Genomic DNA, 23,131 nt, shown 5'->3' with positions numbered 1-23,131 from the left:
TTTTTTCTTTATGAAGATAAATAAACTTTAAAATATTAAAAATGTATGTATGTACGTATGTATGTGTGTATGTAAAAAAGTATTCATACCCTTTGAAGTTTTCCGCATTTTGTCATGTCACAATGAAAACGTCAATGTGGCACATAATTGTGAAGTGGAAGGGAAAGTCTCAAGTCTTTCGCAGACTCAAACAGGTTTCCTTCTAAGAATGCCCTGTATTTTACTCCATCTTCCCATCAATTCTAACCAACTTCCCTGTCCCTGCTGAAGAAAAGCATCCCCACAACATGATGCTGCCACCACCATGTTTCACAGTGAGGATGGTGTGTTCAGTGTTAGTATCCTGCCACACATAGCGTTTTGCTTATAGGCCATAAGTTCAATTTTGGTCTTATATGACCAGAGCACCTTCTTTCACATTTTACAGTTTGCGAGAAGACATGTGGGGGACACAGCAAACGGGACTTCTTACGGCTTTCATTCAACAATGGCTTTCTTGTTGCTACTCCTCCATAAAGGCCGGATTTGTGGAGTGCTCAACTAATAGTTGTCCTGTGGACAGATTCTCCCACCTGAGCTGTGGATCTCTGCAGCTCCTCCAGAGTTACCATGGGCCTCTTGGCTGCTTCTATGATTAATGTTCTCCTTGCCAGGTCTGTCAGTTTAGGTGAATGGCCATGTCTTGTTAGGTTTCCAGTTGTGCCATACTCTTTCCATTTTCGGATGATGAATTGAATAGTGCTCTGTGAGATGTTCAAAGCTTGGGATATTTTTTTTACAACCTAAGCCTGCTTTAAACTTATCAACAACTTTATCCCTGACCTGTCTGGTGTGTTCCTTGGCCTTCATGATGCCGTTTGTTCACTATTGTTCTCTAACAAACCTCACAGAACAGCTATATTTATACTGAGATTAAATTACACACAGGTGGACTCTATTTACTAATTAGGTGACTTCTGAAGGCACTTGCTTCCACTAGATTTTACTTAGGGGTATCAGAGTAAAGGGGTCTGAATACAAATGCATGCCACTCGTTTCAGCAAAACTTTTGAAAACCATTTATCATTTTCCTTCCTCTTCAAAATTATGTGCCACTTTGTGTTGGTCTATCACATAAACGCCCAATAAAATACATTTACGCTTTTGGTTGTAACATGACAAAATATGGAAAATTTCAAGGGGTAGGAATACTTTTTCAAGGCATAGTAAATCTGGTGAACTTGTTTTTTAGGATGACAAAAAGTAAAACTAGCAGACACTTCTATACACCACTCTTTATAAGCAGGCCCCCTTGATTATTTCAGCTGAAACTATTAAGTCCTGCCAAAGGGATGGGAAGAAGTAGAAGAGGTGGCTGGCTTTATTTTCCTGGTCTGATAGATCTTTGTAGATATAGATTGTAACCACAAAGGATGCTTGTTTCCTGGCAGGGATGTTGTGGCTAATATAGACAACCCCTTGAAGGGCAGAGGTTTCACAATGTCAGAAAAAACTAAAATAAAGCTCTCCCAGCTTGAAATCGATGCTTAGAGTGATGTTGGAGTAAACTGTTGAAAGTTTCTTGTATCGAATAAAGAAACAAATCAGTAGATACTAATGCTAGCCAAGGCTCAATTTTTTTACCTATTCCTACTGAGCCATGGGTGGCATGTTGACACTCAGCTTTATTACTTCGACTGAAAAACTGATAGAGCTGGGTAGCAAATTGTCAGCCGAACAGTGACCTCATCCTATCATATGAAGTCACTTTTCGGGTATTCAGGCAGCCGTTGGCTGCCAGCAGGGCAGTTTAGCATGGATGAAGGAATCCTTAGATTTTTTTTTTCACGGGATAAACGAGATATCTATACATGTATGGCTAGCCTTAGGAACTATAACCAGATTGCTTACTGAAAGGACTGATGCTGAAAGTTAATCTCAGATACTGTGGCCATATAACACAAACTAATGGTTATCATGGAGGAAATGGTAATAATGGAGAAATAGAGGGTCAGATAGGCAATGAGCCTGCAAAGAGAGGCAGCTACTGACAGATGGACCCAGTATGTTAAAGGTCATGTGGGTACAAAGAGTCAGACTCAACTAAATAACAAATATATGGATAGAGAACAGCCGTAGAAAAACATTAACAGAAAATCTCAAAGGCAATGTTGCTTTTGTTGTTAATTTCATAAGCCTGAGAACCTTCTTGAAGAAACTAAGCAAAAATAAATTAAATTTATCCTAGAGCATAGACCAAAACTTTTCAATGGAAGGAATTTATTAGATACAAAACCCATAAACTGCATTGGTAGATATAAAACAAAATGTCTGCATGTTTTTTTTTCTTGTTTTTAATTGCAGCCCCCCTCTTGTATTGAAAATAAAACGGGCAGGCACTACTTACCCTCTCCATGCTCCAGCGTTGTCCCCCTCTTCAACCATTTAGCTTTGCAGGTCATCAGAGTTGAATAATGGGCAGCATAATTTAAAGTGGAGCTTTAGTAACAAAATTATACCCTGCTAGATCTCTTCACGCTGGCCCCTTCTGCAGGCATAGCTATGTAAAATAAGTGTCTATACTGTTTAAAATCCAGTAATACACCATCTCACCCTGTTCTGCACATGCTCAGTTGCTCTCTATTTTTAAGCACTGAGCCGAATTTGTAGAGGCCAATCTGCGCTCAGCCTAAAGATTTACTGCTGCTCAGGGGCTCCAGGCTTCAGAAACATGGCAGCCTCCAGCAAGAAGAAAGAGGAGCAATGCTAGAGTCAATTTACAGCACACACTCATTTTGGTAGCATAATTATTAGTGTGGAATTTATGTTCCTTGCTAAAGAACATTATTTTTTCTCAAGTTGTTATGGGTAAAGTTCCTTTGGGACTTTGGGGTGCTTCATCACACATCCTTGGCTCAAGGTACTCCTTTACGGTTTGGAGCTCACTGTAACGTCATACGTTAAAGTGGAACAATTTTTTTGGGAATAATAGTAGAACCTCTGTTGGTTATTATCACTGAGTCCCTGCTACGATGATTTCCTCTTTCTTCCTGTTGTGTCATCAAAAGAAATCTCTCCAAAGGGAAAATGGCAGTATAAGCATGACAGAGTTTTAGGGCTCGTTCACACCTGACTTTATTTCTAACTCTTGTCAAAACGCCCCTATAGCATTTGACAGGCGTTAGGGAAGTGTTTTTAATGCTCCTCAAACGCTCCCCAAATGCCCTATGGGCAGTTTTGAGGCGGTTGATAGGCGTTTGTCAAGCGTTAAAACCGCACCACAAACGCCTATAATGAAGTTAAATGGTAACACTCTGCAACCGCCTCGCAACCTTCTGCCAGGCGTTTGCGGAGCGGCACCATAGACTTGAATGGGAGGCTTCAACTCCTCTTGACTTGAAATGAGGTGCCAGTTTTGCCGCAACGCCAACGCTTCAATGTGAACAGCACTGTGTGCTACCATGTGCAAAATTTTCATAGGCGTTTGAGAGGAGTTAAAAACGCTTCCCAAACACTTGTCTGATGCCTGCTGACAAAGCTAGTGTGAACCGAGCCTTAAGGCCTCGTGCCCATGGACGCTTAGCAGCTCGAACAACTGGTGCCTGAGGAGCCACATACAGCCGCCAAAACAAGTGAATGGCTGTACGCAGCTGTGCCACTTTAATGTTTGGCGAGTACAGCCATTCACTTGCATGCTGTACGCAGCACATGTAGCTAGTGGGCGCCGCAAAGCGCTGGGAATTTTACACCACAGCACAGAGCAGCTGATAAGCGTCTGTGTGTATAAGGACTAAATTTTGCTCATTCTATCCAAGATTCCACTTTCATTAGCTGCGTTGCCAATGATTTCATGTGTTTGCTTTGAGACACTGGAGAAATAGCAAATCTAAAACATGTGACTCCGTCAAACAGAGAGCAGGGCAGAAAATACTTAACCGCTCATGCATTATTATACGAAGTGTTAAAAATAGAACAAAGTTATACGCTAATTCTCTGAACATACACAGCGAGTCTATACTCTTAGCTAATGCGATGCATACCAACTCTGTTTTAGCAACCACCCTGTGACATAGAGAAACACAGCTGTACAAATGGGCTTCATGTTCTGCTGCTGAGTCATGGTACAACAGGCAACAGCCCCCTGATCATTGAGAAATACTTCCCCCGAGACTCGTGCTTCCAGCTACAACCATGTGACCTGCAGGAAAACTGCGGGGGTGACCACTTTAGTAAACCCAAAACTTCCTGAAAAAAAGTCATCAAAATGTCTTGTCGGATTTAAAACTTACATGTAATGTTCACAACATAAAGGCCAGGCACCTCAACACAAGTAGGCCATGGGAGATCCCACCGCGAAGGTCAATACAGAGGCAGTCATTTTATTAACGCACCAAAATCCAAACCAGCTGATTCTGATGCTGGCATCTGGGCACAGCTAGTCTTTGGTGTGAGGACAAGAAGCGTTTTGTGCTGATCATGCTGCAGGATAGCCTAACAGTTCTGGCAATTACAAAGCAACTATGGATGTAACGGGTTCATTTACATAGTTTTAGAGACCCCATACCACAAAGTCCACTAGGAAACAAACACTTCCAGGAGTGTCGATTTCCTGAGTCCAGGGGTCTCCAAACTTTCCAAAGGGCCCGTTTACTGTCCTTCAGGCTTTAGGAGGGCCAGACTGACTAGTGGGAGTAGAAATTGCCTTGGCGTCAGTGGAAGCAAACAATGCCATATTGGTGTCCTTTTATCATGCAGCGGTAAATGACTGTTGCTCGGTTCTCCGGCATTCTCGGAGAAGACAGTTCTCCTCTGAATGCCTTTTTATGAAGCGGTGTAGATCAGTTCTCCGAATGGAGAAGCGATCTACAAACACTTTCAACGCTGGAAAACGGCTGCTTTTACTATAATCTCGTGAGATTACAGTAAGAGATCAGTCAAACACCATTTACTGGCCATCTGTGTGCTGAGATGAACAGTGGAGAACATGTTCTCCGCTGATCATCTCTGTTTCCTAAACCACTAATGATCGGAGATCAGCAACGATCCTCAGGATCGCTGCTGATCTCGGTTTCATAAAAGGACACCATTGTTGGTATCAGTGGGAGCAATAGTGTCCCATTGATGATGTCAATGGGTGTATGGTGCCCCATCATTATTGTCAGTTGTAGAAATGCTGTCCTGTTGATGGTGTCAGAGGGAGGAATAGTGCCCTATCATAGGTGTCACTATTCCTCCCACTGACACCAATGATGAAACACTACTGTAATGTTCCATCATTGGTGTCAGTGGGAGGAATAGTGCCCCATCATTGGTGTCAGTGGGAGGAACAGTGCCCCATCATTGGTGTCAGTGGGAGGAACAGTGCCCCATCATTGGTGTCAGTGGGAGGAACAGTGCCCCATCATTGGTGTCAGTGGGAGGAATAGTGCCCCATCACTGGCGTCAGTGGAAGGAATAGTGCCCCATCACTGGTGTCAGTGGAAGGAATAGTGCCCCATCATTTTTGTCAGCTGGAGGAATAGTGCCTTAAGGGTCAGATAAGGGAAAGCAAAGGGCCACATCTGTCCCCTGAGCCACAGTTTGGAGACCACTACTCTACGTTACAGTGATTTGCGGTCAAAGTGTTGACCAGTAATATCTGGGAGAACGCGTGAATGAAACGGTATTCAGAAACATGGGCACCAGAAAAGTGGAGGTACAGGCAGGCAGTTATCCTGAGTCTGCAGCAGCCTGACATTGCACCATCGATTTGCTGATCGCAGGTGCAATGCTCTGCAGGCTGCTTAGAAAAAAAAAATAAATGTATGTACTTTTTTTTTTTAACCAACAAAGAAGTCTATTGTTATGGTCACCTGGCAATACTTTAAGAAAAAAAAAAAAAAACACTTTAAAAGTCAAAGTATTTTGCAACATAGCCACTTTTTCAGGACTAGGCAGATTTGTAATATAACATCGCTCAAAATCCGTTCAATATATAATGGATCATTCCATCTTAATGTCCACTGTGCAGCTTCAGAAGGTTTTGACCATCAATTGTAAAAAGAAAAGCTGGAAAGAGTGCTCACAACGCCCCATGGAAAAGAGAGGGGATGCTCAAGAAACGTCTACCCGAGTACCACCAAAGAAAGAGGTCCTAAATACAAATACCCCTGGAGGGCTAAAATGCCAAGAGCTGCACAACCTTTTATCCATTGGTGGACGAGCTTCCTGAGTGATCTATCCATCTACCCACCCTTGATCTGGGTCCCTGAGCATAGGACAGTGTTTCTCAACTCCAGTCCTCATGGACCCCCAACAGGTCATGTTTTCAGGATTTCCATTATTTTGCACAGGTGATTTGATCAGTTTCACTGCCTTAGTAATTAGCACAGCTGTTTCATCTGAGGGAAATCCTGAAAACATGACCTGTTGGGGGTCCATGAGGACTGGAGTTGAGAAACACTGGCATAGGAGGTGTTGTTTCTGTTTCTACGGGCTAAAATGACAACCCAGGCTGTAGGGGACCCTAAATTGAAAAGAACACAGAGGTATAGACTACAATGCTTCACAGGAGAGAACTGCATACAAAGATCAAGAGGGGCATAAACCCATATGGAAGTACAAAAGAACTCAATCTCCCAAATGGGGACACAGACATCAATAAAGCATAAACTAATAGAATAGAGAATGTGTAGAAACGTTTTGAAAATTTTATTGTTGCAACCTCTTTAGGAACAAAAATTACCTCCTACTACAGGTATCAGAATAGGACAAGTGATGAATTCACAGGGATACAAACAGCATTTAAAACCCAACATAAAAAGCCTAACAGGACACAGACCTGAGAGGGGTTAGAACCTTCTCCATGCTATCCATACACTATATTGCCAAAAGTATTGGGACGCCTGAACTTGACACATGAACTTTAATGGCATCTCAGTCTTGTCCGTAGGATTCAATATTGAGTTGGCCCACCCTTTGCAGCTATAACAGCTTCAACTCTTCTGGGAAGGATTCCCACAAGGTTTAGGAGTGTGTCTATGGGAATGTTTGACCATTCTGCCAGAAGCACATTTGTGAGGTCAGGCACTGATGTCGGACGAGAAGGCCTGGCTCGCAGTCTCCGCTCTAATTCATCCCAAAGGTGTTCTATCGGGTCAAGTTCCTCTACCTCAAACTCGCTCATCCATGTCTTTATGAACCTTGCTTTGTGCACTGGTGTGCAGTCATGTTGGAACAGAAAGGGGCCATCCCCAAACTGTTCCCACAAAGTTAGGAGCATGAAAATTGTCCATGAAATTGCCCAAAATGTCTTGGTATGCTGAAGTCTTAAGACTTCACGGGAACCAAGGGGCGAAGCCCAACCCCTGAAATACAACCCCACACCATAATTCCCCCTCATCACACTTTACACTTGGCACAATGCAGTCAGGCAAGTTCTCCTGACAACCACCAAACCCAGACACGTCCATCGGATTGATAGACAAAGAAGCGTGATTCCAGAGAACACGTCTCCACTACTTTAGAGTCTAGTGGTGGTGTGCTTTACACCACTACATCCGACGCTTGGTGATGTAAGGCTTAGATGCAGCTGCTCGGCCATAGAAACCCATTCCATCAAGCTCTCTACACACTGTTGTGCTAATCAGAAGGCCACACAAACTTTGGAGATCTTTACCTACTGACTCTGCAGACAGTCGGCGACTTCTGTGCACTTCAGCATGCGCTGACCCCACTCTGTCATTGTACGGGGCCTATCACTTTGTGGCTGAGTTGCTGTTGTTACCAGTTGCTTCCACTTTGTTATAATACCAGTAACAGTTGAATATGGAATATTTAGTAGCAAAGAAATTTCACAGATGGACTTATTGCACAGGTGGTAACATATCATGGTACCATGCTTGAATTCACTGAGCTCCTGAGAGTGACCCATTCTTTCATAAATCTTTGTAGAAGCAGTCTGCATGCTTAGATGCTTGATTTTATACACCTGTGGCCATGGAGGTGATTGGAACACCTGAATCCAATGATTTGGAGGGGTGTCCCAATACTTTCGGCAATATAGTGTATAATAATGACATCAAAAGCAAATGCATCTCTCCTCAGCCTAAAAATCCTCCCTGCGGTGGTGATGCCCCCATGCTGCAAGGTTGAAATGCTCATTTAGGTCTAGGAGAAAGGAAAAGCAGTTTTACATACCTCAGCTATGAACTCTGCATTGGTCTTGATGTTGTCAGAAGACCTGCAACGTGGCGGTATAGGAAGAAGAGGCTGTGGAGACTGGTCTTATAGCCTGGAGGGAGCCTACAAGAGCGCTAAGTAAAACTGTCTTCCTTGTTCTGCTGGACCTATGCATTTACCCTTGCAGTGCACAGAAGAGTTTTGCTTTCTTGCGTTCAGCTTAAAGGCAATCATGCATGAACCAGTTCTGCCTTCACATACAGTATATTTTGCAAATACTGTAGGAAAATATTGCGTATACTCAGCCATAACATTATGACCACTGACAGGTAAAGTGCAGAACACGGATTATCTCATTACAATGGCATCTGAAAGTGGGTGGGATATATTAGGCAGCAAGTGAACATGTTGTCCCTGAAGCTGATTTGTTGAAAGCAGAAAAAAAAAGGGGAAGCATAAAGATTTGAGTAACTTTGACAAGGACCAAACTGTAATGGCTAGGTCAGAACATCTCCAAAACTGCAGATCTTGTGGGATGTTCCCAGTCTGAAGTGGTCAGGATTGACCAAAAGTGGTCCAAGGGACGAGAACCGATGACAGGGTCATAGGCAGCCAAGGCTCACTGGTGCACATGGGGAGCGAAGGCTGGCCTGTGTAGCCTCATCCAATAGAAGAGCTACTGTAGCTCAATTTGATGAAAAAGTTAACGTCGGTTCTGATATAAAGGTGTCAGAACAAACAGTAAGTCGCACTTTGTTGTGTATGGAGCTGTATAGCCACAGACCGGTCAGGATGCCCATGCTGACCTGTGTTCACAGTCAAAGGTGCCTAGAATGAGCATGTAAGCATCAGAATTGGACCACAGAGACCAAGGTGGTCTGGTCTGATATAATTCAAGAATAGATTGAGAAACACAATAAGTTTGAGGTGTTGACTTCCCCTCCAAACTCTTCAGATCTTAATCAAGCTGGCCATCTGTTGGATGTGCTGGAAAAACAAGTCTGATCCATGGAGGCCCCACCTTACAATTTACAGGGCTTAAAAGATCTGCTACTGAGGACTTGGTGCCAGATATCACAACATACCTTCAGAGAGCTAGTGAAGTCCATGCCTTGATGGATTATGGTGGCTGATCATAATGTCATAGCTGATCAGTGTCTACTAAGTCACCGTTTTATTAGCTGCACCAGTTTGTACGCATAAAGATCTGTACATGCTCACAAACAACATTAGGTGCATTGTGGCATTTAAATGATGCTCATTTGTTATTATGGACTTAATCTGTGCCAAGGAAACATTTCCACACCAATAGCAGGGGTTTAACAAGGTCCAATGGTTCAATGTGTTCTCCATTCAGAGATGACCTTGTGCACACCACTGCTGTAATGTTTGGATCTGTCATCAGTTGTTGACATCTTGTCAGCTTGAACACATCTTTGCTGAAAGAACTGGAACTGAATGGATGCTTTTTATATTTCCGCACCATTTTTGTAAATTTTAGAGTATGTAGTGCTTGAAATCCAAGAACACCAGCGGGCTATGGTATACATGTCTGGCATCAACAATAGTGTTTGGGTCACGCATTGCAGGTATGAGCAGACATCACTAATTGCCCCCACTGTATACCTGTCAGCAGATTGCCTAGACAACAAATCAACTGTTGTTGGGCTTTCAAGTGAGCCTGACATGATCAGAAAAAAGTTAATAAGGCAACAATAGCGCGGGTGTTCAGGCAAATACCATTTTAGTATTCAAATGCATCCCCGTGGAACCCCTTGAATCCTTGGTCATTTCTTGCCATTAAAAAAATAGTCTGGATATCAGAAGCATTAAGCTCCCATTTCAAATTGTGGCACTGAGCATGCACGTCAGGCTTCAAATTATGTAGGATGCTTTGTTTCACCAATTCAATGGGTGTATGTAAGGGTTTACAACCACTTTAAGGCAACCCATTCCTGTGATTGGGATACATAATGAGCCAAAATGGTCAGAAAAAGGTGTACATGCTGCCTTGTGTAATGCAAAGCACAATGCAGGGTAGTGCACTACTGTGCTTTGCCAAAATGGTGCCTTCATTTTTTTTTTTTTTGAGGTTTTCTCTTTTTTAGTTGTACCTGGTGATCCTGCCAGTAATTCTGTTTTTTCAACAGAACAAGCTCTCCTACAAATGTAGCAGTTAGAGTGTTGAGACAAAAAAAATGCTGTAATTGCTTGTGTAACTGTAGGGTGAGCTGGCGTTTGGCTTCAATTTGCCAGTGTACCTAAAGCTGGCCATACATGATTCATTTTTTTCATTCAACCAAACAACAGGTTGAACGAAAAAAAAAAAAAAAAAAGCTGATTACCCCATCCACACATTTGATGCCGACGGGGGGAATCCTTCCTGCTGAGCTACAGTATTTCTGGCAGTGAGGAAGCTTCCCTGCTGTCAGAATAGAATGATCAATATTGACAGCAACAGCCAGCAGCACTGATCGTTCGGCAAACACTCGATGGGCTGGTTGTATGCAAGTTGACCAGTAGATCGACGTGCATACCACCAGCCTGTCCATACATGGATCAAAATTTGGACAGCTGAGCAAATTCTGATCCACGTATGGATAGAGCAAGGAAGGATTATAACCCGTCAGATTTTTTTTTTTCGCCATCTGTATCCCTACAATATAAGGGAATCCCCTAGGGACCCCCAGGTCACCAGAACTAGTGTCCCCAGTGGAAGATTTCCCCTCTACCACTTTTCTGGGGACAACCCAAAATTTGGGATTTTATTTTACCTTCACTTTTAATGATAATGGTAAACAGGACAAATAGAGAGGGTGATTATTCTTAATTTTTATTCTTAGACAGGTGTTCTAATCCCTCTCCACTCTTTCAAAAGCTAAAATATAAAGTTTTGATTTAGTTCTAGTTTAAATCTGCTAGCTAATATAACACTCCCCTCCCCCCAGACTGACAATGCTGCTGTCCAAAAGTGTCTCTGTGCTCCTTCATCCAGAGTGGGGGCATGCTAATACAGGAGATGTGTTACTGGCCAGATAGATGAAAACAGAAAGAAAAAGCCTAAAATATGAAAACTGATGCAGGCACAACATCTAATGAGGTAAGCTGCAATATATTACTTTTTTGGTTCTGGGTTTAATATCGCTTTAAAATGTAAGTACAATTCCCTGTGCTGATTTAAAAAAAAATAAAGAGTGAATCCACCCAAGCCCGAGGCCCCTACACTGCAAGTATTGCTGCCTCTACTGATTGTCAAGGTATAACAACACCTAATAATACCAATAACATGACAACAACAGGCTCTTGAACTGGAGCCAACTTGAGTGATAAAGGTTGGCAGTAACTCTTGATACCAGGTATACAATGTGTTTGTGTATTTCAATTAAGCAACACAGAATGATTATATAATAACTATATGACTTGCTTTCTCTTTCACTTTCTTTTCTGTGTTGTAAGCCTTTATTATGTGATGTTTTCAGGCTTAGTAATATACCTAGTGTAAAATCCCTGTGTTTTTACCCACCCAGCGACCTGCAGGCAATGTGCGCAGCCAGCCACAGAAGTGAGAGAATGTAGGTGAGCATACGTGGCTAAATTCTGACACTTTCATGCATCCGCATAAACACATGCACTGTTGTGTTCCCCCAAATGCAGAATTTTTGTGTGCGGAGAACATATTATATATGCATGATTATGCCAATGTATAAAAGTATCAGAGTTTACCCAAGTACGGCTGCATACAGTCATTTACTTCTACTCCTACTTCTGTATTGAACTGTATTGTAATTGTACTGTCCCCCTTTATATTGTAAAGCGCTGCGTAAACTGTTGGCGCTATATAAATCCTGTAATGGCTGGCTGTTTACACTGCCTGTGGCTCCCCAGGCAGGGAAAACTGCTGAGATTTTACACTAGGTATATTTGTAAACATCAGAATGTCAGTGTATACAAAGCCCCAAAACAGGAAAATTGGTTTTAAAGCCAGACTTCATAAGGCGACATGTATTCCCTTAGTTCTGGGAGGCCACTGGTCTGTCCTGCATACAATCCCTGGGCCCTGCGCCCTCCTTAGCTCTCTTGCAGTTAGGGTCAATTCACTGTTCTGTGGTGCATTACCTTTTGTTGCAATAAGGCCCTGTTCATATATCGCGATTAGGGATCACAGGCAGAATCGCTGCGATTCTGCCTGCAATCACAAATTGCGGCAAAACGTGCAATGTACTTTTGCGTGCCATTATTTTTTAATGGCACCCCAAACGCAATGCCTGGATTGCATGGTGATTATGGCAAAATGCAAGTTTTAAACTTGCCAACCAAAAGGGTGCATGGGCTTCTTTTTGGGTGACAGACACGCATAGTACAGCCCATGCAGTGAATGGGCTGCCCTAAGTGCGACACGTGAAATCGTGTGCAAATTGCTCAACAAATCACCATCCGGAATGCGTGTTCCCGTTACACAAAAGTGTGAATGCAGCCTAAAGCAGTTATTTCCAAGGTACCACAACGCAGCTTTTAGCAGCATTTTTATCAAAACTGCGCACCACAATGCTTTGCACAGCGGTTCATACCTGTGCGTTGTGGGGCACTAGTGGTTAATTCCTAAATGTTTTCACGCAGGATTCACACAACTCACCCAAGGTTGAAATAGGTTTCCTTTTAGAATTGGTGATATATAAATAGACCCTTTAGTGTCATGTTGGAGGATAATGCGGAAAGGACGAAATTGCTATGTAAACAGGTCAGAGGCAGGTGACTTCACTACATCAACATTCTGCTCATGGCGACATACCGACAGGAAAAACACAGAAGATAGTGCAAAAAGACAAGGAATAGCCCACATCTCCAAAGTCCAGTTTGATAACTTGTCACAAACATTCGAATCTGATTGTACAGCAAAGTTTACATTTACTTAAAGGATTTAAGTTAACCTTTAGTGACAGGTTATATATTGTACTCGTATTCAGAGTATACCAGGTAAAATGTCACTAAAGCAGCAGCCCTGCACCCTCCCGATCCATTATTGTTCAAGTGGGCAGAGGATCCTCTCCCTGCACCCACTGACACAATGTGAAAACAGCACAGCTGTGTGGGGCTCTGCCCACGCAGCACTATTATTCATTCACACAGATCTGTGAATGAACAAACTACAAGTCCCATCTGCCACCACTGCAGACAGTTTGTAGTTCTCAGTGAACTGTGAGGGTGCTGGCTCTTGTAATCTATGGATTCTTCCTGAAGTTCAGTAATTGTATGAGAGGTATGGGCAGACTGCTATACCGAGAAGCTGCAGGAGTATGAAATTGCACCCGCTTTCTGCTGATCGTAAGTGCAAAGCTTTACAGGCTGCAGTGTAAAAAAATAACAAATAAATGAACAATCTTTACCGTCAAAATAATGTGCATTTATTTTTTTATGGTTTTATTTTTTTTTACAAAAGGTGAACTTATCCTTTAAAACTATATGAGACCTGGACCTTCCTAAGCATATCCATTCCATTTGCATTCAATCAGACAGGCACAGGGGCGGACTGACCATTTGGAAACTCGGGTACTGCCCAAGGGCCCGGGGTCAGTAGGGGGCCCCATGAAATGCCCCTGGTACCTTTTTCATAGGCTTTTTTGAGTTTAGGCAAGGACAAAGGGGTCTCATGATCCCCTATTGCCCGGGGGCCCCATGAGTTGTCAGTCCGCCCCTGGACAGAAATATTATTTGGTAACGCTAAAGGAGATTGTACAAACAGAATGTTGTGTGTATGACATCTTACAGGAGATTGTACAAACAGAATGTAGTGTGTATGACATCTTACAGGAGATTGTACAAACAGAATGTAGTGTGTATGACATCTTACAGGAGATTGTACAAACAGAATGTAGTGTGTATGACATCTTAAAGTGTTACTAAATCCAGGACCCTGCATTCACTATATCTGGTATTCCACAGTACACACAACACGGAAAAGCAATTATTTTAGTAAACATAAACCGCTAAATACCTTTTCTCATCAGCAGTTAGAGCAGTCTTGTGACTTCTATCAGTGTCCAGCAGAGCACTGGTTAAATCTTGTAGGAGGAGTTTTCATTCTCCCCTAATTGTCCTATGAGGCTGCAGGACCCGACCCTCTGTCTAGACAGTGCGGATTGACCCTGTGTAGATCTCATGCACTCTTCCACAAAACCCCCCCAAAAAACTCTATAGTTTAGCGTGCAATTTGTGTGCAATTTCAGCATAATTTCAGGTGTGATTTCTGAAAACTTTATTGCTACTTGTGAAGATTTTCAATGATTTCTTGAAATTTGCAGTGCGATTTCCATTATATTATTATGTATGAGAAATCGCAAAAAAAAACTGCATAAAATGTAATGCAAGAACTACTTTAGAAATCGCACTGCAGCAAATCGCACATGTTGAGTCCCCGGTCACATCAGGTGCGACTTGGCATGCAATTTGCATGCAATGCGACTTGCAAATCGCATGCCAAGTCACACCCTACTGTGCACAATTACAGTGACCATATTGGTGCGACTTGGTCGGAGCCACACTGACTTCGAAACCATACGACTTCACTGTAAGTCACACGATTTCAAAGTCGGGCTTGATGTGACTGGGGTGTTAGGCACTGACTTTCACATTCATCAGATGCAATTTCAGGTGCAATTTCAATTCGCAGATTGCACTGGTGTGACCGGGCACTTATGTGGCATTGGTGCAGTTTACACCATGATGCAGTGATCTATGCTAAAAGAAGTAGGATAGGCACTATTTTGTTTCACTGTGGTGTGCTGTGATGCATTATACTCAGGGGCGGACTGACCATTTGGAAACTTGGGCACTGCCCGGGGTCAGTTGGGGGCCCCATGAGATGCCCCTGGTACCTTTTTCATAGGTTTTTTTGAATTTAGGCAAGGACACAGGGGCCCCATGATCCCCTATTGCCCGGGGACCCCATGAGTTGTCAGTCTGCCCGATTACACTACATTGCAAAATACTGCTGTGCATAAAGATGAATCGACTGTCATTTCAATAAAGTTGAAACATAAAAAGGTTTACAGTGCAATGTGCTGAACACAACGCATCACATCGTCCTGCTCACAGCACAACAGCGGCTGTGCAATAAAGCCCGATGCTGGTGTGAACCCACCTGTGAAGTGAGTGCCCATTCACACCAGAACGAAGTGCATGAAGTCTGCATTCCGTGCGCCTTTCCCACACCGTGGTCAAAACGCACTGTAATCGTGATCTGCAGTGGGTGTCAATGTTAAGTACATTCCAAATGCAGGTTGGAAATGCAGTGCATTTGCCTGCCCCGGATCGCATGGTACAGAAGTACCATGTGATCCAGTTACAGTGCGTTTTTTTAAAGTAGTGCATGCACTACCTTTGGTGCAATCCGTTGTGATTCAGCCCAATCAAAATGAATGGGCAGATCCCACTGCACTCCAATGCATATGAATCTCACAGCAACGCACAGTGAATTCCTGGTGTGAACCGGCCCTGAAACGTGTGTGTTGGGTAGGGTGCTGTGATGTGTTAGTACTAGTGCTGAGCTCAGGTGTGTCCAGGTCCTAATCCAAATCCTCCTGAACGATCCAGCTAAAGCCAGCCATATATGCGTCGAACTCCAAAAGAATTTTCTTTCGAAAATCTTTTCTAAGATTTTTTTGTTTGAATTTCACACCATTAGTAGGTCACAGAAAGGCTGATTTTCGTGTGACCATCGAATTTGAGCAATCAGGCATGTTGGAAATTTTTTGAAAAACAAACAAATTTCTAAACAATGATGGGAAAATCGTTCAAGAAATAAAAACGAAAAAGAAACAAGCATGAGCTGTGACTTGGAAAGAAAAGAAAATTCTTGGCCATGAAAAATTTTTTTCTGTACCAACATGAGGTGAAACTGAAGGCTTGGTTGGTTGAATTTTGAAATCAACGGTGGCACTATCCGATTACAAAACGCATAAAATTTCCGATTTTCTAAAGAAAATTAATTTGGAATTTGCATAAGGCTGGCCATATATTATACAATTTTCCTTTAGATTTACCAATACCATACAATATGAGGTCACACCTAAACACTTTGATTTGTATGCAGTCAGGCACTACAAAGTTAAAAGGTGAATCTAAAGGAAACTGAAAAAGCAAATTGTCTAATGTATGGGCAGCTTAAGAATCTGTCATCTGTACTAGGCACACTGTACGTCACCAAGGCACTCCCCTCCCTGCAGCCACATGTATACGGGGTGAGAATGCCTTGGCCACTTCTGATTGGCCCAGTACAGTGATGACTTCGGACCAGGGGCGGACTGACAACTCATGGGGCCCCCAGGCAATAGGGGATCATGGGGCCCCTGTGTCCTTGCCCACACTCAAAGTACACCCAAAAAAAGCCTATAAAAAAGGTACCAGGGGCATTTCATGGGGCCCCCTACTGACCTCGGGCCCTCGGGCACTGCTTGAGTGCTCGAATGGTCAGTCCGCCCCTGGTTCAGACTAGGATCTGAACATGCCTGAGCTCATCCCTAGTGTTTTCACATTACACAGTTTACTGTTTTTTAATCCTTTTTGAAAGTGACACTTCATACCTGTCTATGTGCTGCACTGTGTGCAGTGTGGTGAGCTGCACTGTGGGCAGCGTGGTGAGCTGCGCTGTGGGCAGCGTGGTGAGCTGCGCTGTGGGCAGCGTGGTGAGCTGCGCTGTGGGCAGCGTGGTGAGCTGCGCTGTGGGCAGCGTGGTGAGCTGCGCTGTGGGCAGTGTGGTGAGCTGCACTGTGAATAGGGTTGTGGTGCACTAGTGTGGTGATCCAGAGGTCGCCGCCTGTCAAATGCTCTCTGAAGAGCGATCTGAATGTGGATTGTTCTTCAAGGAGCACTGCATATGTGAATGAGCCTTTGCATGACACAGCATTGTGGTGAGAACGGGGCACATAGAAATGAATTGCTTTCTTGCTATGAGCCTGCGTTTATCCACAGAGATAGTGGGAAGGTCCTTAATACAGACCCATACGGAACGTATGCCCCGTACACATGATGAGAATATCGGGACGAACGATCGTCCGTTTTTTCTTTTGCCTGTAGTCTCAGAATGAAAATGAAGAGGTTACTAAAGATACAAAAATTCTCATATGACAAGAAGAAGATTCGGAAGTGTTGTATTGTATTTATATTGTATTTTCGGGTGAAATGTGTACTTAATTAATAAAAAAAAGTACAAGAAAATCTTTCATGCTTGTCCCTTCAAATAATTTCAGACGAAAGCTGTGTACTAACGATCAGATTATAGTGCGATCGCTTCCAAAGCGGTATTTGTTGTACGATTATCTGATGGTGTGTGCTAGGCTTTACAGGGAGAGTTACCAAAACTGGAGCGCTCAGAACCCGGAGCAGCTGTACATGGTAGCCAATCATCTTGTAACTTCAGCTTGTTTGACTACCCCCGGTCACATCAAACCCAACTTTGAAATTGTGCGACTTAAAGTGAAGTCGCACGATTTGGAAGTCAGGTGACCTACCGATTTCAGGTGTAATTTGCAAGACATCTGACACAGACATCTATGAAAATTACACCAAAAGTAGTGCGAGTCGGATCCGCGATGATATGACAGCTCTAATTGCGGACAATAGGGTGCGACTTGGCATTTGCAAATCGCATGTGACCGGGGACTTAGGCTTTGAAAATAAAAGCCAGAAGCTGATTGGTTCCTATGCAGAGCAGCACCAGATTTTGCACTCTCTGGGTTTAGTAAATCTCCCCCAATGTGTCCCCAAGATTACCGCTCAACCAATCCAGAGAAACTTCACCATCAAGTCATGGTAGAACACAATAGAATAGACAAGACATGAATCAGAGGGTGCAGACAAGTCATAGAACAGGGAGTCCTCTCTATAGAACAGGGAGTCCTCTCTATAGAACAGGGAGTCCTCTCTATAGAACAGGGAGTCCTCTCTATATGACAGGCTCCTCCATTCACATCCATCTGTCAGTCACTCCAACACTTTCCTGAGAGTTTTCCCAATCCCTCCAGCCCAGACCACCCTCTCCCTGCCCTTCTCTCTGGAGCGCCCTGTCCCAGGCTATGTCCGGGGCTACATAGCAGAAGGCAGGATACATACCAGAAGCCGGGCTCCAGCAGCCGCCCTGTGTGAACTTGGAGGGCTCCTCTTCCTCCTCTCTGTGTTTACAAGTGTCTCCTCTATTCTGACGTGTCAGCACAGCTCCTCCTGTGTGCGGCCCCGGCCATGAGAGAACACTCTGCACTCCGCTCACTACACGTTTCCTGTCAGCTCTGTCCAGGAAGTTCACAGCTACAAACCCCTCCGAATTCCCCTCTCCTCACACACTGCTGACATGCACCATACTGCAAACCCCACCACAGAAAACCAGGCATAGAAAGGGTTCATATCCCAATAAAATCATCTATTGGGGGGAAAGCTGGACTACAGACCTCATGGACGCTGGACGCCTGGCCTGTCTCTCCTAGACGCCTCCTGGCAGCAGCGCTTTGGTAGAAAAAATACTTAACACTTGCACGTTTAGGTCCCTTTAGCGCTTGGGCGTTCATTCATTTCCTTGGCGAGAATAATAATTTAAAGTGTAAAGTATAACTATAGGGAATTTTTTTTTATAGTTTTGGATAGAGTGGAGGTGGATTAGAACCCCTGTCAGGTTTTATTGCTGTCTGAGCAGAGATTCACTCTCTCTATTTGTCCTGTTTACCATTATCATTGAAAGTGAAAGTAAAAGAAAATCACACATTTTGGGTTGTCCCCAGAAAAGTAATAAAGGGGAAATCTTCCAATGGGGACACTAGTTCTAGTGACCTGGGGACCCCAAGAAATTCACTTAACCACTTACTGACCACACAGTGTTGCTTTACTGCTACAGTGCAGGCCAGCTGCACAGAATCACATATACACTATATTGCCAAAAGTATTGGTCGGCCTGCCTTTACACACACATGAACTTTAATGGCATCCCAGTCTTAGTCCGTAGGGTTCAATATTGAGTTGGCTCACCCTTTGCAGCTATAACAGCTTCAACTCTTCTGGGAAGGCTGTCCACAAGGTTTAGAAGGGTGTCTATGGGAATGTTTGACCATTCTTCCAGAAGCGTATTTGTGAGGTCAAGCATGGATGTCGGACTAGAAGGCCTGGCTCCCAGTCTCTGCTCTAATGCATTCCAAAGGTGTTCTATCGGGTTGAAGTCAGGACTCTCAAGTTCCTCCACTCCAAACTCACTCATCCGTGTCTTTTATGGACCTTGCTTTGTGCACTGATGCGCAGTCATGCTGGAACAGGAAGAGGCCATCCCCAAACTGTCCACACAAAGTTGGGAGCATGAAATTGTCCAAAATGTCTTGGTATGCTGACGCCTTAGGAGTTCCCTTCACTGTAACTAAGGGACCAAGACCAACCCCTGAAAAACAACCCCACACCATAATCTCCTCTCCACCAAACAATACACTTGGCACAATGCAGTCAAGCACTGGAACTAAGGGGCCAAGCCCAACCCCTGAAAAAAACTCCACACTATAATCCCCCCTCCATCAAACCGTATACTTGGCACAGTGCAGTCAGGTAAGAACCGTTCTTCTGGCAACCGCCAAACCCAGACATGTCCATCGGATTGCCAGACAGAAAAGCGTGATTCGTCACTCCAGAGAACACGTCTCCACTGCTCTAGAGTTCAGTGGCGGCGTGCTTTACACCACTGCATCCAACGGTTTGCATTGCACTTGGTGATGTAAGGCTTGGATGCAGCTGCTCCATTCTACTAAATATTCCACGATCAACATTTAATGGTATTATAACAAAGTGGATGCAACTGGGAACAGCAGCAACTCAGCCACGAAGTGGTAGGCCACGTAAAATGACAGAGCGGGGTCAGCGAATGCTGAAGCGCACAGTGCGCAGAAGTCACCAACTGTGTGCAGCGTTAATAGCTAAAGACCTCCAAACTTGGTGTGGCCTTCAGATTAGTACCACAACAGTGCAAAGAGAGCTTCATGGAATGGATTTCCATGGCCGAGCAGCTGCATAAAAGCCTTAAATCACCAAGTGCAATGCAAAGCGTCGGATACAGTGGTGTAAAGCACGCTGCCACTGGACTCTAGAGTAGTGGATACGTGTTGTTTGGAGAGAGAAATCACGCTTCTGTGTCTGGCAATCCTGTCTGAGTACGGTACTTGCCTGACTGCATTGTACCAAGTGTAAAATTTGGTGGTGGGGGGATTATGGTGTGGGGTTGTTTTTCAGGTGTTAGGCTTGGCCCCTTAGTTCCAGTAAAGGGAATTGCAGCAGCTGGATATATATATACAGTTGTGTTCAAAATAATAGCAGTCAGACATCACTAACCTGATCAATCACTGTTTTTGGTAGAAATTATATTTCTTCATGGCAAATAATTTACTAGCAGGTGTAGTAGAGTAATAGAAATCCAACAGACCCAACAGTCATGACATGCTGCTGATTCTGTGTAATTGAATCACTAATTGAAAGGGACATGTTCAAAATAATAACAGTGTGGAGTTCTATTAGTGAGGTCATTCATTCTTTGACAAACAGGTGGCAATGATTGCCCTTATTTAAGGAAGGAAGGCAGCAAATGTTGTACATGCTGGTTACAGTGCATTTCTCTCTGAAATTCTGAGGAAAATGGGTCGTTCCAGACATTGTTCAGAAGAACAGCGTACCTTAATTAAAAAGTTGATTGGAGAGGGGAAAACATATAAAGAAGTGCAGAAAATGATAGGCTGCTCAGGTAAAATGATCGCAAATGCTTTAAAATGGCAACCAAAACCTGAAAGATGTGGAAGAAAGCGAAAAACTACCATTCGAATGGATAGAAGAATAGCCAAAATGGCAAGGACTCAGCCAACAATCAGCTCCAGGAAGATCAAAGAAGGTCTAAAGTTCCCTGTGAGTACTGTTACAATTAGAAGATGCCTATGTGAAGCCAAGCTATCTGCAAGAAGCCCCCGCAAAGTCCCACTGTTGAAAAAAAGACATGTGCTGAAGAGGTTACAATTTGCCAAAGAGCACATTGACTGGCCTAAAGAGAAATGGCGCAACATTTTGTGGACTGATGAAAGTAAGATTGTTCTTTTTGGGTCTAGTGGCTGGAGACAGTTTGTCAGATGACCCCCAAACACTGAATTCAAGCCACAGTACACTGTGAAGACAGTGAAGCATGGTTGTGCAAGCATCATGATATGGGGATGTTTCTCATACTACGGTGTTGGGCCTATTTATCGCATACCGGGGATCATGGATCAGTTTGAATACATCAGAATACTTGAAGAGGTCATGCTGCCTTATGCTGAAGAGGAAATGCCCTTGAAATGGGTGTTCCAACAAGACAACGACCCCAAACACACCAGTAAACGTGCAACATCTTGGTTCCAGACCAACAAGATTGACGTTATGGAGTGGCCAGCCAAATCCCCGGATCTTAATCCAATAGAAAACTTGTGGGGTGACATCAAAAATGCAGTTTCTGAGGCAAAACCAAGAAATAGAGAAGAACTGTGGAATGTAGTCCAATCATCCTGGGCTGGAATACCTGTTCACAGGTGCCAGAAGTTGGTTGACTCCATGCAACACAGATGTACAGCAGTTCTCAGAAACAGTGCTTATACAACTAAATATTAATTAAGGGATTCAAAGGAAAGCAAAATCTTCAAACATTTTTCAGTTTATATAGTGAATGTTTGAGTTTGTAAAGAAGAATACAAACACTTATTTTTTTGAACCGTCTAATACTCACTTTTCTTCAATTTTTTTAGAGGAACAACACAAATTTGATATATTTTTCTTCATGTTTTGATTTGGAATAGAATGTGTAATGTTCCCAATGCATTTGTGTGTATGGAAATAAAAGCTATTAGAAGGATTTTGAGCTTTATTCACTTTTTTCAACACACTGCTATTATTTTGAACACAACTGTATTTCCAACTTAGCTATTTACACATTTGGCAGAGCACAGATTTTTTAGTTTATTTGCAGGGGTTATAACCCTCGCTTGTTCTATCCCGAAAAAAAGTTTTGCTTATAGTTCTACTTTAACACTCAAACTAAATGCGTCTATCTTTAACACATGTTTGGACACATTTACATGCATCAAGCATTTTTTTCTGCCAAAATGCCACTACTTCTGCGCTGGTAGTGTTTTTTTTTCTTGCCTCTAAACTCCTCTAAAGTACATGTGAGCATGGCGACATAGGCTAAAGCCTGGTACACACGATAAAAATATTGGATGAATTATCAAAAATGAATAGGTTACTAGAGCTACGAAAATTCTCGTAAGACAGAATACAACTTCCTGCGATGATGTCATGTATTGTATTAAAATGTATTCTATCATTTCCGAGCATACGCGGTCTTGGTCATTCAATTTTTTACGGACAAATATAATATTGATTAAATTAAAAACTTTTGTTCTTGTATCGTATGAGAAAAATTTTCATATTTGACCCTTTGGATAATTTCCCATGAACTGTTGTGATTAGCTCTCAAAAGCTGTGTACTAACCGTTAGATTATCAGACGATTTATCAGAATGCGGCATTTTTCTTCCAATTTTCTGATCATGTATACTAAGCTTAATTTGAAGGGGTGATTATAGGCAGAAAAAAAGCCAGACACACATAACAGCAACGTCATAAAATTTCCAGTGTGTACGAGGCCTAACAAGTCAATGCAGTTATGAATTTATTAAAGTATAAGTAAAGGTAACACTTTTCTTTTAAGCTGGTTGTAGACTACTCAGTTTTTGATCAGACCAAAAAACTATCAAACTCCTCCATCCACACAAGGAAGGTCGATAGGATAGTTCCTCCCCTCTGAGATATTGCATTCAGACAGTGGAGACTCTCAGAATACACTGATCAGCAGCTGATCAGAAAAAATTTCCCAACACACCTCTTTGACAAAAGTCAGTCAGTAGATCGACTTCTTTCGAATGGAAGTGGCCACACATGGATTGAAAATTGGCCAGTCA

The 23,131-nt window shown here is 43.1% G+C and overlaps 1 protein-coding gene across 2 annotated transcripts in view; it reads right to left on the bottom strand.

Annotated features, from left to right (window-relative positions):
- SGK3 (serum/glucocorticoid regulated kinase family member 3) overlaps window positions 1-18,392 on the bottom strand; it is a 105,297-nt gene extending 86,905 nt beyond the window's left edge. The window contains exon 1 of one of the 2 annotated variants that reach the window (XM_089654269.1): window positions 18,247-18,392. The gene's annotated coding sequence lies outside the window, so the exon portion shown is untranslated. The remainder of the gene's footprint in view (window positions 1-18,246) is intronic. The other variant, XM_089654268.1, reaches the window with a different exon arrangement.
- Window positions 18,393-23,131: the final 4,739 nt, after the last annotated feature.

This window comes from Staurois parvus, unplaced genomic scaffold (assembly GCF_062004578.1).
Source record: "Staurois parvus isolate SC_StPar_1 unplaced genomic scaffold, SC_StPar_1.0 ptg000748l, whole genome shotgun sequence".
In the NCBI taxonomy this organism is placed as follows: domain Eukaryota; kingdom Metazoa; phylum Chordata; class Amphibia; order Anura; family Ranidae; genus Staurois; species Staurois parvus.
Note: the sequence above shows the minus strand (reverse complement) of the source record. Positions and strands in the feature narration are given on the sequence as shown.